Source organism: Pongo abelii, chromosome 5, assembly GCF_028885655.2.
Source record: "Pongo abelii isolate AG06213 chromosome 5, NHGRI_mPonAbe1-v2.0_pri, whole genome shotgun sequence".
In the NCBI taxonomy this organism is placed as follows: domain Eukaryota; kingdom Metazoa; phylum Chordata; class Mammalia; order Primates; family Hominidae; genus Pongo; species Pongo abelii.
Window position 1 is genome coordinate 5,934,098 of NC_071990.2, and position 12,763 is coordinate 5,946,860.

The window sequence follows — 12,763 nt, forward strand, 5'->3', positions numbered from 1 at the left end:
AAAGTTAATGTCTAGGTATTTTATGTATTTTTTGTTGCCTCTTTTTCTCTCATTATACCTAATTGATTCTTTCTGGAACAAAGTTTGCTACTGATTTTTATAAATTTGTCTATTTTTGTTTTGTTTTCGCTTTTATTATAGAAAATAGAAAATTCCAAACACACACAGAACTAAGGGAAGATATGATAAATCTCCATGCTCCAACCACCCAGCCCAGCACCCATCACCCTGAAGCCAATCCCATGTCATCTATACCCTGTGCATGTCTCCCACCAACTCCAGGTTATTTTGAAGCCATGACTAAATATCATATTTCAGTATAAATTGCTAAAAGATGTAGACTCTTTCTTAAAAAGCATAACTACAATACCGTTCTAACACTTAAGTAATACTAACAACAATCCCTTCATTTCATTAAATATCCAGGGTTCACATTTCCCAAATATCTTTAAATTATTTTTTAGCAGTTCCTTTAAATAAGAATATAAATTAATTCCATGCATCGTAATTATTTGATGTCTCATACATGTCTTTTAACCTATAGGCTCATCCTCCCTTTTTTTGCTTGTTGTTATTGTCAGGCCTCTGAGCCCAAGCCAAGCCATCGCATCCCCTGTGACTTGCACATATATGCCCAGATGGCCTGAAGTAACTGAAGAATCACAAAAGAAGTGAATATGCCCTGCCCCACCTTAACTGATGACATTCCACCACAAAAGAAGTGTAAATGGCCGGTCCTTGCCTTAAGTGATGACATTACCTTGTGAAAGTCCTTTTCCTGGCTCATCCTGGCTCAAAAAGCTCCCCCACTGAGCACCTTGCAACCCCCACTCCTGCCCGCCAGAGAACAAACTCCCTTTGACTGTAATTTTCCTTTACCTACCCAAATCCTATAAAACGGCCCCACCCTTATCTCCCTTCGCTGACTCTCTTTTCGGACTCAGCCCGCCTGCACCCAGGTGATTAAAAGCTTTATTGCTCACACAAAGCCTGTTTGGTGATCTCTTCACACGGACGTGCATGAAATTTGGTGCCGTGACTCGGATCAGGGGACCTCCCTTGGGAGATCAATCCCCCATCCTCCTGCTCTTTGCTCCATGAGAAAGATCCACCTACAACCTCAGGTCCTCAGACTGACCAGCCCAAGAAACATCTCACCAATTTCAAATTTGGTAAGCCGCCTCTTTTTACTCTCTTCTCCAACCTCCCTCACTATCCCTCAACCTCTTCCTCCTTTCAATCTTGGCACCACACTTCAATCTCTCCCTTCTGTTAATTTCAATTCCTTTCATTTTCTGGTAGAGACAAAGGAGATACGTTTTATCCGTGGACCCAAAACTCTGGTGCCAGTCATGGACTGGGAAGGCAGCCTTCCCTTGGTGTTTAATCATTGCAGGGACGCCTCTCTGATTATACACCCATGTTTCAAGGGTGTCAGAGCACGCAGGGATGCCTGTCTTGGTCCTTCACCCTTAGCAGCAAGTCCCGCTTTTCTGGGGAAGAGGCAAGTACCCCAACCCCTTCTCTCCTTGTCTCTACCCCTTCTCTGCTTTTCTGGGGACAGGGCAAGTACCCCAACCCCTTCTCTCCTTGTCTCTACCCCTTCTATGCTTTTCTGGGGACAGGGCATGTACCCCAACCCCTTCTCTCCTTGTCTCTACCCCTTTTCCACTTTTCTGGGAGAGGGGCAAGTACCCCTCAACCCCTTTTCCTTCACCCTTAGTGGCAAGTCCCGCTTTTCTGGGAGAGGGGCAAGTAGCCCTCAACCCCTTCTCCTTCACTCTTAGCGGCAAGTCCCACTTTTCTAGAGGAGCAGCAAGTACCCCAACCTCGTATCTCTGCACCCCAATCCCTTATTTCCATGCCGCAACCTCTTATCTCTGTGCCCCAATCCCTTATTTCTGCACCCCAACCTCTTATCTCTGCACCCCAATCCCTTATTTCCATGCCCTGACCCCTTATTTCTGTGCCCCATCCCTTATTTCTGTGCCCCAACCTCTTATCTCTGCACCCCAACCCCTTTTCTCACTTTTCTAGAAGGTAAGAACCCCTGAACCCCTTCCCTCCATTTCTCTACGCTCTCTTTTCTCTGGGTTTGCTTCCTTCACTATGGGCAACCTTCCACCCTCCATTCCTCCTTCTTCTCCCTTGGCCTGTGTTCTCAAAAACTTCAAACCTCTTCAACTCACACCTGACCTCAAACCTAAATGCCTTATTTTCTTCTGCAATGCCACTTGACCCCAATACAAACTCGACAGTAGTTCCAAATAGCCAGAAAATGGCACTTTGAATTTTTCCATCCTGCAAGATCTAAATAATTCTTGTCATAAAATAGGCAAACGGTCTGAGGTGCCTGACGTCCAGGCATTCTTTTACACATCAGTCCTTTCCTAGTCTCTGTGCCCAGTGCAACTCGTCCCAAATCTTCCTTCTTTCCCTCCCGCCTGTCCCCTCAGTCCCAACCCCAAGCGTCGCTGAGTCTTTTTAATCTTCCTTTTCTACAGACCCATCTGACCTCTCCCCTCCTCGCCAGACCAAGCTAGGTCCCAATTCTTCCTCAGCCTCTGCTCCTCCACCCTATAATCTTTTTATCGCCTCCCCTCCTCACACCTGGTCTGGCTTACAGTTTTGTTCCGTGACTAGCCCTCCCCCTCCTGCCCAGCAATTTACTCTTGAAAAGGTGGCTGGCGCTAAAGGCATAGTCACGGTTAATGCTCCTTTTTCTTTATCCCAAATCAGATAGCGGTTAGGCTCTTTTTCATAAAATATAAAAATCCAGCCCAGTTCATGACTTGTTTGGCAGCAACCCTGAGACACTTTACAGCCCTAGACCCTAAAAGGTCAAAAGGCCGTCTTATTCTCAAAATACATTTTGTTACCCAATCTGCTCCTGACATTAAATAAAACTCCAAAAATCAAATTCCGGCCCTCAAACCCCACAACAGGATTTAATTAACCTCACCTTCAAGGTGTACAATAATAGAAAAAAGTTGCAATTCCTTGCTTTCTCTGTGAGACAAACCCCAGCCACATCTCCAGCACACAAGAACTTCCAAACACCTGAACCACAGTGGCCAGGTGTTCCTCCAGAACTCCTCCCCCAGGAGCTTGCTACAAGTACCAGAAATCTGGCCATCAGGCCAAGGAATGCCTGCAGCCCAGAATTCCTCCTAAGCCGCGTCCCATCTGTGTGGGACCCCACTGGAAATCAGACTGTCCAACTCACCTGGCAGCCACTTCCAGAGCCCCTGGAACTCTGGCCCAAGGCTCTCTGACTCCTTCCCAGATCTTCTTGGCTTAGTGGCTGAAGACTGACACTGCCTGATCGCCTCAGAAGCCCCCTAGACCATCACGGACACCGAGCTTCGGGTAACTCTCACAGTGGAAGTAAGTCCATCCCCTTCTTAATCAATACGGAGGCTACCCACTCCACATTACCTTATTTTCAAGAGCCTGTTTCCCTTGCTTCCATAACTATTGTGGGTATTGACGACCAGGCTTCTAAACCTCTTAAAACTCCCCAACTCTGGTGCCAACTTAGACAATACTCTTTTAAGCACTCCTTTTTAGTTATCCCCACCTGCCCAGTTCCCTTATTAGGCTGAGACACTTTAACTAAATTATCTGCTTCCCTGACTATTCCTGGACTACAGCTATATCTCATTGCCGCCCTTCTTGCCAATCCAAAGCCTCCTTTGCGTCCTCCTCCTGTATCCCCCCACCTTAACCCACAAGTATAAGATACCTCTACTCCCTCCTTGGCAACCGATCATGCACCCCTTACCGTCTCATTAAAACCTAATCACGCTTACCCCACTCAACGCCAATATCCCATCCCACAGCACGCTTTGAAAGGATTAAAGCCTGTTATCACTCGTCTGCTACAGCATGGCCTTTTAAAGCCTATAAACTCTCCTTACAATTCCCCCATTTTACCTTTCAAGTTAGTTCAGGCCTTACAAGTTAGTTCAGGATCTGCACCTTATCAACCAAATTATTTTGCCTATCTACCCCGTGGTGCCAAACCCATATACTCTCCTATCCTCAATACCTGCCTCTACAACCCATTATTCTGTACTAGATCTCAAACATGCCTTCTTTACTATTCCTTTGCACCCTTCATCCCAGCCTCTCTTTGCTTTCACTTGTACTGACCCTGACACCCATCAGGCTCGGCAAATTACCTGGGCTGTACTGCCGCAAGGCTTCACAGACATCCCCCATTACTTCAATCAAGTCCAAATTTCTTCCTCATCTGTTACCTACCTCGGCATAATTCTCATAAAAACACACGTGCTCTCCCTGCCAATCGTGTCCGACTGATCTCTCAAACCCCAGCACCTTCTACAAAACAACAACTCCTTTCCTTCCTAGGCATGCTTAGCACAGTCAGAATTCTTACACAAGAGCCAGGACCACACCCTGTAGCCTTTCTGTCCAAACAACGTGACCTTACTATTTTAGCCTAGCCCTCATGTCTGTGTGCAGCGGCTGCTGCTGCCCTAATACTTTTAGAGGCCCTCAAAATCACAAACTATGCTCAACTCACTCTCTACATTTCTCATAACTCTCAAAATCTATTTTCTTCCTCATACCTGATGCATATACTTTCTGCTCCCTGACTCCTTCAGCTGTATTCACTCTTTGTTAAGTCCCACAATTACCATTGTTCCTGGCCTGGACTTCAATCTGGCCTCCCACATTATTCCTGATACCACACCTGACCCCCATGACTGTATCTCTCTGATCCACCTGACATTCACCCCATTTCCCCAAATTTCCTTCTTTCCTGTTCCTCACCCTGATCACGCTTGATTTATTGATGGCGGTTCCACCAGGCCTAATCGCCACACACCAGAAAAAGCGGGTTATGCTATAGTACAAGCCACTAGCCCGCCTCTTAGAACCTCTCTCTCATTTTCTTTCCATCGTGGAAATCTATGCTCAAGGAAATAACTTCTCAGTGTTCCATCTGCTATTCTACTATTCCTCAGGGATTATTCAGCCCCCTTCCTTCCCTACACATCAAGCTCGAGGATTTGCCCCACCCAGGACTGGCAAATTAGCTTTACTCAACATGCCCTGAGTCAGATAACTAAAATACCTCTTAGTCTAGGTAGATACTTTCACTGGATAGGTAGAGGCCTTTCCTACAGGGTCTGAGAAGGCCACCACAGTCATTTCTTCCCTTCTGTCAGACATAATTCCTCAGTTTAGCCTTCCCACCTCTATACAGTCTGATAACAGACCAGCCTTTATTAGTCAAATCAGCCAAGCAGTTTTTCAGGCTCTTAGTATTCGGTGAAACCTTTATATCCCTTACGGTCCTCCATCTTCAAGAAAAGTAGGATGGACTAAAGGTCTTTTAAAAACACACCTCACCAAGCTCAGCCACCAACTTAAAAAGGACTGGACAATACTTTTACCACTTTCCCTTCTCAGAAGTCAGACCTGTCCTCAGAATGCTACAAGGTACAGCCCATTTAAGTTCCTGTATAGATGCTCCTTTTTATTAGGCCCCAGTCTCATTCCAGACACCAGACCAACTTAGACTGTGCCCCCAAATAACTTGTCATCCCTACTATCTTCTGTCTAGTCATACTCCTATTCACTGTTCTCAACTACTCATACATGCCCTGCTCTTGTTTACACTGCCAGTTTACACTGTTTCTCCAAGCCATCACAGCTGATATCTCCTGGTGCTATCCCCAAACTGCCACTCTTAACTCTTGAAGTAAATAAATAATCTTTGTTGGCAGGACTATGCTGAATCTCTGTAGGCACTCTCTAATTAGATGTCCTAGTTCCTCCCAATTCTTAGTCCTTTTATACCTGTTTTTCTCCTTCTCTTATTCCATTTAGTTTTTCAATTCATCCAAAACCATATCCAGGCCATCACCAATCATTCTATACGACAAATGTTTCTCCTTACATCCCCACAATATCACCCCTTACCACAAGACCTCCCTTCAGCTTAATCTCTCCCACTCTAGATTCCCACGCCGCCCCTAATCCCACTTGAAGCAGCCCTGAGAAACATTGCCCATTCTCTCTCCATACCACCCCCCAAAATTTTCACCACCCCAGCACTTCAACACTATTTTGTTTTATTTTTCTTATTAATATAAGAAGGCAGGAATGTCAGGCCTCTGAGCCCAAGCCAAGCCATCGCATCCCCTGTGACTTGCACATATATGCCCAGATGGCCTGAAGTAACTGAAGAATCACAAAAGAAGTGAATATGCCCTGCCCCACCTTAACTGATGACATTCCACCACAAAAGAAGTGTAAATGGCCGGTCCTTGCCTTAAGTGATGACATTACCTTGTGAAAGTCCTTTTCCTGGCTCATCCTGCTCAAAAAACTCCCCCACTGAGCACCTTGCAACCCCCACTCCTGCCCGCCAGAGAACAAACCCCCTTTGACTGTAATTTTCCTTTACCTACCCAAATCCTATAAAACGGCCCCACCCTTATCTCCCTTCGCTGACTCTCTTTTCGAACTCAGCCCGCCTGCACCCAGGTGATTAAAAGCTTTATTGCTCACACAAAGCCTGTTTGGTGGTCTCTTCACATGGACGCGCATGAAAGTTATTGTTGAAAAATTCAGGTCTTTTTTCTCTAGAGTTCCCCATATTCTGTTTTTTCTATTTGAATCCTGTGGTGTCATTTAACATGTTCTTCTGTTACCTGTATTCCTTCCAATCCTATTATCAAGGTCTCGCTAGTCATTTTGGTTGGTTGTAGCTTGGTCTCCTGTGGATTTCCAAGAAGGGCTCATGGAAACATATTCTCTGAGTTTTTGCATGTCCATGCTACTTCTCTGCAGACTTCCTGTTTGAAGGTCAGTTCGCCTGAATGTAAAGTTCTTGGCGATTGTGAGACTCTTCTGTTCTGAAGGCTGACAGACACCATATTGTCTCCCTCTGCTCGCTTCTGCAGGGCTGCTAATACCACATGGATGTCATGGCCATCTGTATTTGTCTCCACCTGTTCCTGTTTGAGGTTCTTGGGAAAGTCATCTCTCATTTTGTTGTAGATGTTATCTGTGGATTTTTGGTTTTGTGATCCTATTTTTTGTTTTTATGGAGGATTCAGGAAGATTAGAGAACTCTAAAATTATCTCTTAACAACTTACCAAAATGTATGGTTTTTAAAAGTTTTCCAGCTAACTCTTATGAATTTTTCTAACTGGAAAAATCCTACCATCTGTTTTTTATTTTATTTTTTATTCCTGGGAGTTCTTTCTTGTTCTCATATTGTTCCTTTGCTTATCCGGTTTTGTCTTCCCAAACTTGTCAAATCTCACTGAGGATTCAAAGTGGAATACGTCATAAGTTCTGCCCTTTTTGGCTTTAATTTCATTTTGGTGAGAACCAATTGTTTAGCTTGCTCAAATATTTCATTTTGTGTTTGTATTCTTACAGTTAAATCCACATTGGTTAGTTTGGGAAGATTGTGTAGTTTCGGCCAGCAATTGTGTGGATCACTGTCCAGCTTCCTGGTGGGTGTCTCACCCTTTTATCTGCTCAGCTGGGGTAGGTGGCTTTCATGGCCCATGTCTAACTTTTCCTCAGAGTGGGTGGGCTATAAGAACAGCTCCACATCTGGCTTGCTTTTGGAATATACTGGCTGGGAACACTGTGGGAGATCCCCTCATGAATGAAATGGGTAGTCACAGGAGCCCATTTAAATGCAATTGATGGCATTTACAATGGTTGTTTCTCATTGATTATGCACGGTATTGACTGAATAGTCATTTCTCCATGATCACCTTCTTCTCCTTCTCTCTCTCTGAAGACAACAATTCAGAAGGACTGTGAAAGACAGTGATGCCATATTAGGAGTAATCTTGAATTTGCTTTAACACACACGTGGCCAAAATAAAAGGCAAATTATTTAAAAACTCAAGTACTTTATTAGTCAAATATGATAAAGTATATGTGATGCACTTCAGAATTGATATTGACAAGCCAAGTGCCTCAAAATCTCAGCATCTTGAGTGAAAATTATGGATTTTGTATAATATAATCCGTTTTTCATGACACATGATATAGAGTGTTGTAATAACAGAAATGCTGTTAGTTAAAGAAACTTTGAGATTCTTCTGTTGAACCTAGGTCTGGCAAACCTTCAGTAAAAGTTATAAGTTGCAAGGTTTGGGTTGACTTATTTAACAATATTAGTTGATTTACTTTGAGTTTCATCAAATACAATAATCATCACATCCTCCTCTTTAGTCGTGCTATGTATACAGAGCTGTACTATGAGAAAACATTTTCATACGCTGCATTTAATGACTTTTGTAGTGATGATACTTTTAAGGACAGAGCTCATTTAAGTGAATATGCCATAATTGATGATGATGAAGTTGTTCATGGTTGAATTAACAAGTTCCTAGATGGAGTTACTGGTTGTAAAAATTCTCTCAGTTTTGACTTACTATAATATCCTCAAATTATGATCCACATTATTTAGAGTATTTAGATACCAAGGTAGAAATGGGATCTGAAAATATCTCAGTGGAGGTTCTCAAAGCAAAGTAGAAAATCATTTCACAGGCAAAGGTGGAGGAGAGGATCTTGTCCATGGTCCTCTCAGGTAGCAAACCAATATACAAGTGGTGCATGAGAAGGACAGATTTAGACCATGATCCTTTTCTCTCCAGTTTTTTGAATTTTCCTTCTCTGGAAAGGCTGATGAAATGAGGACATTTTATTTGCCTTTAAACCAGAGAACAAGCCAAGTGTCATTAAAGATGGCTCTGCTCCTGAATCATTAAAGGCCAGCGGAGGAGCTGCAATGAAATATGCCACTTTTTGACATTCCATAACATTGCCGTTCACTGCAGCTGCCAAAATTGAGCAGCTGTTTCTTACATTCCCCTGCCACTTCCTAGCTTTGCTGGAAGAGGTCAGCTCTGTTTTCTCATTAATGGTCTTTCCACCGGCTGGGCATCTGGATTCATAGTCCTGGTATCTCAATTCAATATTTTCTTTACCTTATAAATGACACGGTGGACAGATTGAGCAACCTATAGCAATGGCTTTTCCTGGCGTGGCCCCAGTGACCCAGGCCCAGAGGTTGAACCCCAGAAATCCATCCCAGGTGATGCAAGAACCATTGTATTTTTCTGTTGAGCTAGTAGGTAGGGGTGCTCTTGAGGACACAGAGAGAGGAGAGAGGTGAGGAAACCGAGGTCTGCCATCTATTCCACCTCTCCTCACTTGCCGACATTTGACAGAAGTAATGCACTTGACAATGAGGAATACATAGAGGGCTCTCCTGCCTTTGGCTGTAGCAGAGTCTGATGTTCTATAGTGGTTGGAAGATTTCCCTTAGGGGGTTTTCTAGCTCCATTGCCTCTGTAAATATGAATAAATAAATTTGAGATTAGAAATTCCCTTTTAGATAATTTGAATTAAATAACAGGAATGCAATACCCAATAGGGCATCAGATGCCTGCATAAAACCAATTCTGAGGTGTTGGCCAGGGGCCTGTGTAGACCATGGTGGCCCTAAGTCAGGGTCTAGGACCATTCTGGGGACAGAGGCTCTGCCTGGGGTGGGGCTGAGAAAACCAAGGCCATAGTGGGGTCTGGATGTAGACTCAAGTACACTGGGATGGATCCAGACCACTGCTGGAAAGACCTTAATACTTCTGCATGTTATTTTCCTGCCCCTGGCTGGTATTTGGAATTCTGCCTCTAGACAGCCATCCTTTTAGCTTAGGCTGACACCTCATTAAGCTGTGATTGTGCATATGAAGATGAATTGGTCAGAGTTTTCCCCTGAAAGAATTTTTTTAGGGGCAAGGGAATTGAGGAACAAGATTGAGAAGCATTTGATGTGGATGAAGGCGGGAAGTCAGCTTGAGGGAAGGGGTGGGAAAGGGAAAGGAGAATGGGCACCATGGAATGGGAAAGGCACACAGAATATGAGCAACAGTAACACCAGAGATCAAGCCCCTGTGTTACCTGAGGATCCAAAGTAAGGTTTGCCCAAACAATTGTGTAAGAAGTTGTGATGATTCGTAAACTGCCTCTGGTTCTAAGAGACACTGCATGCAGAGAAAAAACCACTCATCTCAGATATTCTGGACCGATTCAACATCTTCATCTTTCTGGATTGATGTCTCTATTACCACTGAAAAATCTCAGAAACACTGATGTTTTTGTTTCTGAATATATTCGAGACACTTGGGACTCAGTGTGGTCTGTGGATCTGTGGCATTGGCATCATCCAGAAGCTTGTTAGAAATATTGAATCTCACGGCTGAGTGCGGTGGCTCATGCCTGTAATCCCAGCACTTTGGGAGGCTGAGGCTGGTGGATTGCCTGAGGTCGGGAGTTCAAGAAATATTGAATCTCAGGTCCCCCCACAGGCCTAGTGAACACAAACTAATACAATCTCCAGTTTGTGAATCATGGTTCTAGAGCACCTCTTATAATTGGCCGCATGAAAATGATTTGTCAGAGCAGGATAAAGTAACCTTTGTAGAGAAATCCAGAGGAGGTCATATTTTCTCATTACCAGAGCTGAACTCCTCCTTGACCTGGCCCTGAGTGGGACCCGGCTAATGTTCATTTAGTACACATCTGCCTCACAGGGAAAAAAGGATTAAGAGCTTTGAAAGGGAAATAACATCACAATATGTCTGCCACTGAGACTCTTTAGTCCTTGGAAAAAGATATTTCATTCTAAACCCTGGAGCAATACCAAACACTTGTTTAATTTGTGATTTTTTTTTTCTTGTTGTTCATGAGCAGAAAAATGACAGAGCCCATGTGGCAGCTGGAAGGTCATACGCACACTTCCAGCCTGAGAAGGATGCAGACAGCCTCTGCAGCCCCATCAGCCAAGGGAAGCAGGTCCAAGAACTGACCCATCCCTCTTACTGTCTCCTTAAATTAATTTAGGAGTCAGACTGTCATGACGATATTGATAGCTTTAGGTGAGTACTAATAGATTCCCAAGATAATGCAGACTATTGAAGAACTCTGTTTTAATATAAAATGCAGCCAATTTTCAAAAACATATAAGGCATTCTTCATATTTAAGAAGTCACATGCCTTGCATCTTTAAAATCATGTGGGGACTCAAGCTCTCTTGTTCACTACAGAAGAATTTTAAAAATAAGGATTAAGGAAGTCACATAGTGGTCAGTATCATCAATCATATATTGAAAGATTCCAACCTTCTATTCAAGAAGCTATTATCTTTTAAATCAAGAAAATGCCTAGGAGATCCTTTCTTTGTGAAGAAAAAAGAACTCGAAGACAGCGCTTCAGGGTTTTGCCCTGAAGTATTTTTCCCAATGGTATTTAGCTGCCAAACTGGATGAAATCCTTAACATGAAGACTTTCTCACCAAGAGGAGGAAGATATGAATCAAGGAACCTCATCACCCAAGCCTCAACACCCTATGGATAGAGTGGTCATCTGCTTTGCCCCAAGACAGCCCAGGTTTATGCTTCCTATCCTGTTATGGTTATTACTAAACCTGCCTCCTCCCTCATTTGCGTGGACCTCAAATTATTAGATTTATAAAAGTGCCAACTGTGTAGGCTATGAAAAGTCATATGGTTTATCATCTAAATCCCCACTCATTACTGGAGTCCATGTGGCCCTTCAGGAGCTGACCCGGCCTACCATTCCAGTGTCATTTCCAGCATTTTCCAATGTACTCTGTTCCAACTCTGCTGAACTACTGGGTTCCCAGAATGTGACATGTTTGATTTCTCTGTGGTTTGTATGTGGCGGTTCTCTCTGCTGTTGGGAATTTATTTTCCCCACAATTTGCTCAATCTACTCTTCTCCCAGACTCTTCTAATACTAGCTCTTAGTGAAATCTCACCTGGAAGCCTCCATTCTTTTGGTGCTTTGTAGAACTTTAACTCATTGCTGATTGTTTGTGGATTTTACCATCAGGCCCACTATGTGTTATGCCCAGCGCAAGTCTGTGTGAGGGAGAAAGAGAGAGAGGGAAGAAAAAGAAAGGAAGGAAAGAAGGAAGAAAAGAAACATGGGGAGAATCAATAAAATAGGCATTATTACTATAGAGTCAATAGCTGCTAAAAGGGAAACTGGAATTTGGGAGTAACTTTTGCATAAGACTGTGATATTTCTCTTTAATTATCTGTTCATATTTATTTTCCTCTTGTCTCTTCCTCATTGTTTATAATAAAGCTTCAAGGAAACCCTCAAATGTCTTGTGCACTTCTTGAGACAGGCTAGGTGTGGGAAAGCAATGAGACTGCATATTCTGCAGTGCTGCAGGGAGAAGAGTCTGGTCAGAAAGAATCAGTGAAGGTCCATTTAAGACAGGAGCAGAAAATCCAGTCCTAGAGCAATGGAGAAAATAAAAAGCATGGCAGGGACTAGCCTGGGATCACAAAGTGTCCTGGGAGTGTCTACACTGGCAGAAGATCCTGTATCCTGTCATCTGGTTGAATTTCAAAGTAATAGCTACGTTCATTTTAATACTATTTAGGCAAGGACAGAAATCAGTACAAAGGAGTTTTTATTCCGTGAGGATCTCATTAGAAGATGGATGCTCATAAAGAGAAGGTCTTAAGATGTCAGTGTATTTGGCCAAATATGCTTCTTCACTTCAGGCAGTTTCTAAAGTGTGGTCCATGGATCACCTGCACCAGATGATGCTAGTGGCTTGTTAAAATGGAGATTCTTGGGCTCTTTCCTAGACCTGCTGAACCAGAATCTCAGGAGCAGGTGTGGACTCCAGATTTTCCACAGCTCATAGGG

General features: G+C 43.5%; 1 long non-coding RNA gene across 1 annotated transcript in view; it reads left to right on the forward strand.

Annotated features, from left to right (window-relative positions):
- The first annotated feature begins 587 nt into the window (after positions 1-587).
- Positions 588-12,763, forward strand: part of LOC134761605 (uncharacterized) — an 83,628-nt gene continuing 71,452 nt past the window's right edge. Inside the window, exon 1 of the long non-coding RNA XR_010140516.1 lies at positions 588-1,172. This is a non-coding gene — a long non-coding RNA (uncharacterized LOC134761605). The remainder of the gene's footprint in view (positions 1,173-12,763) is intronic.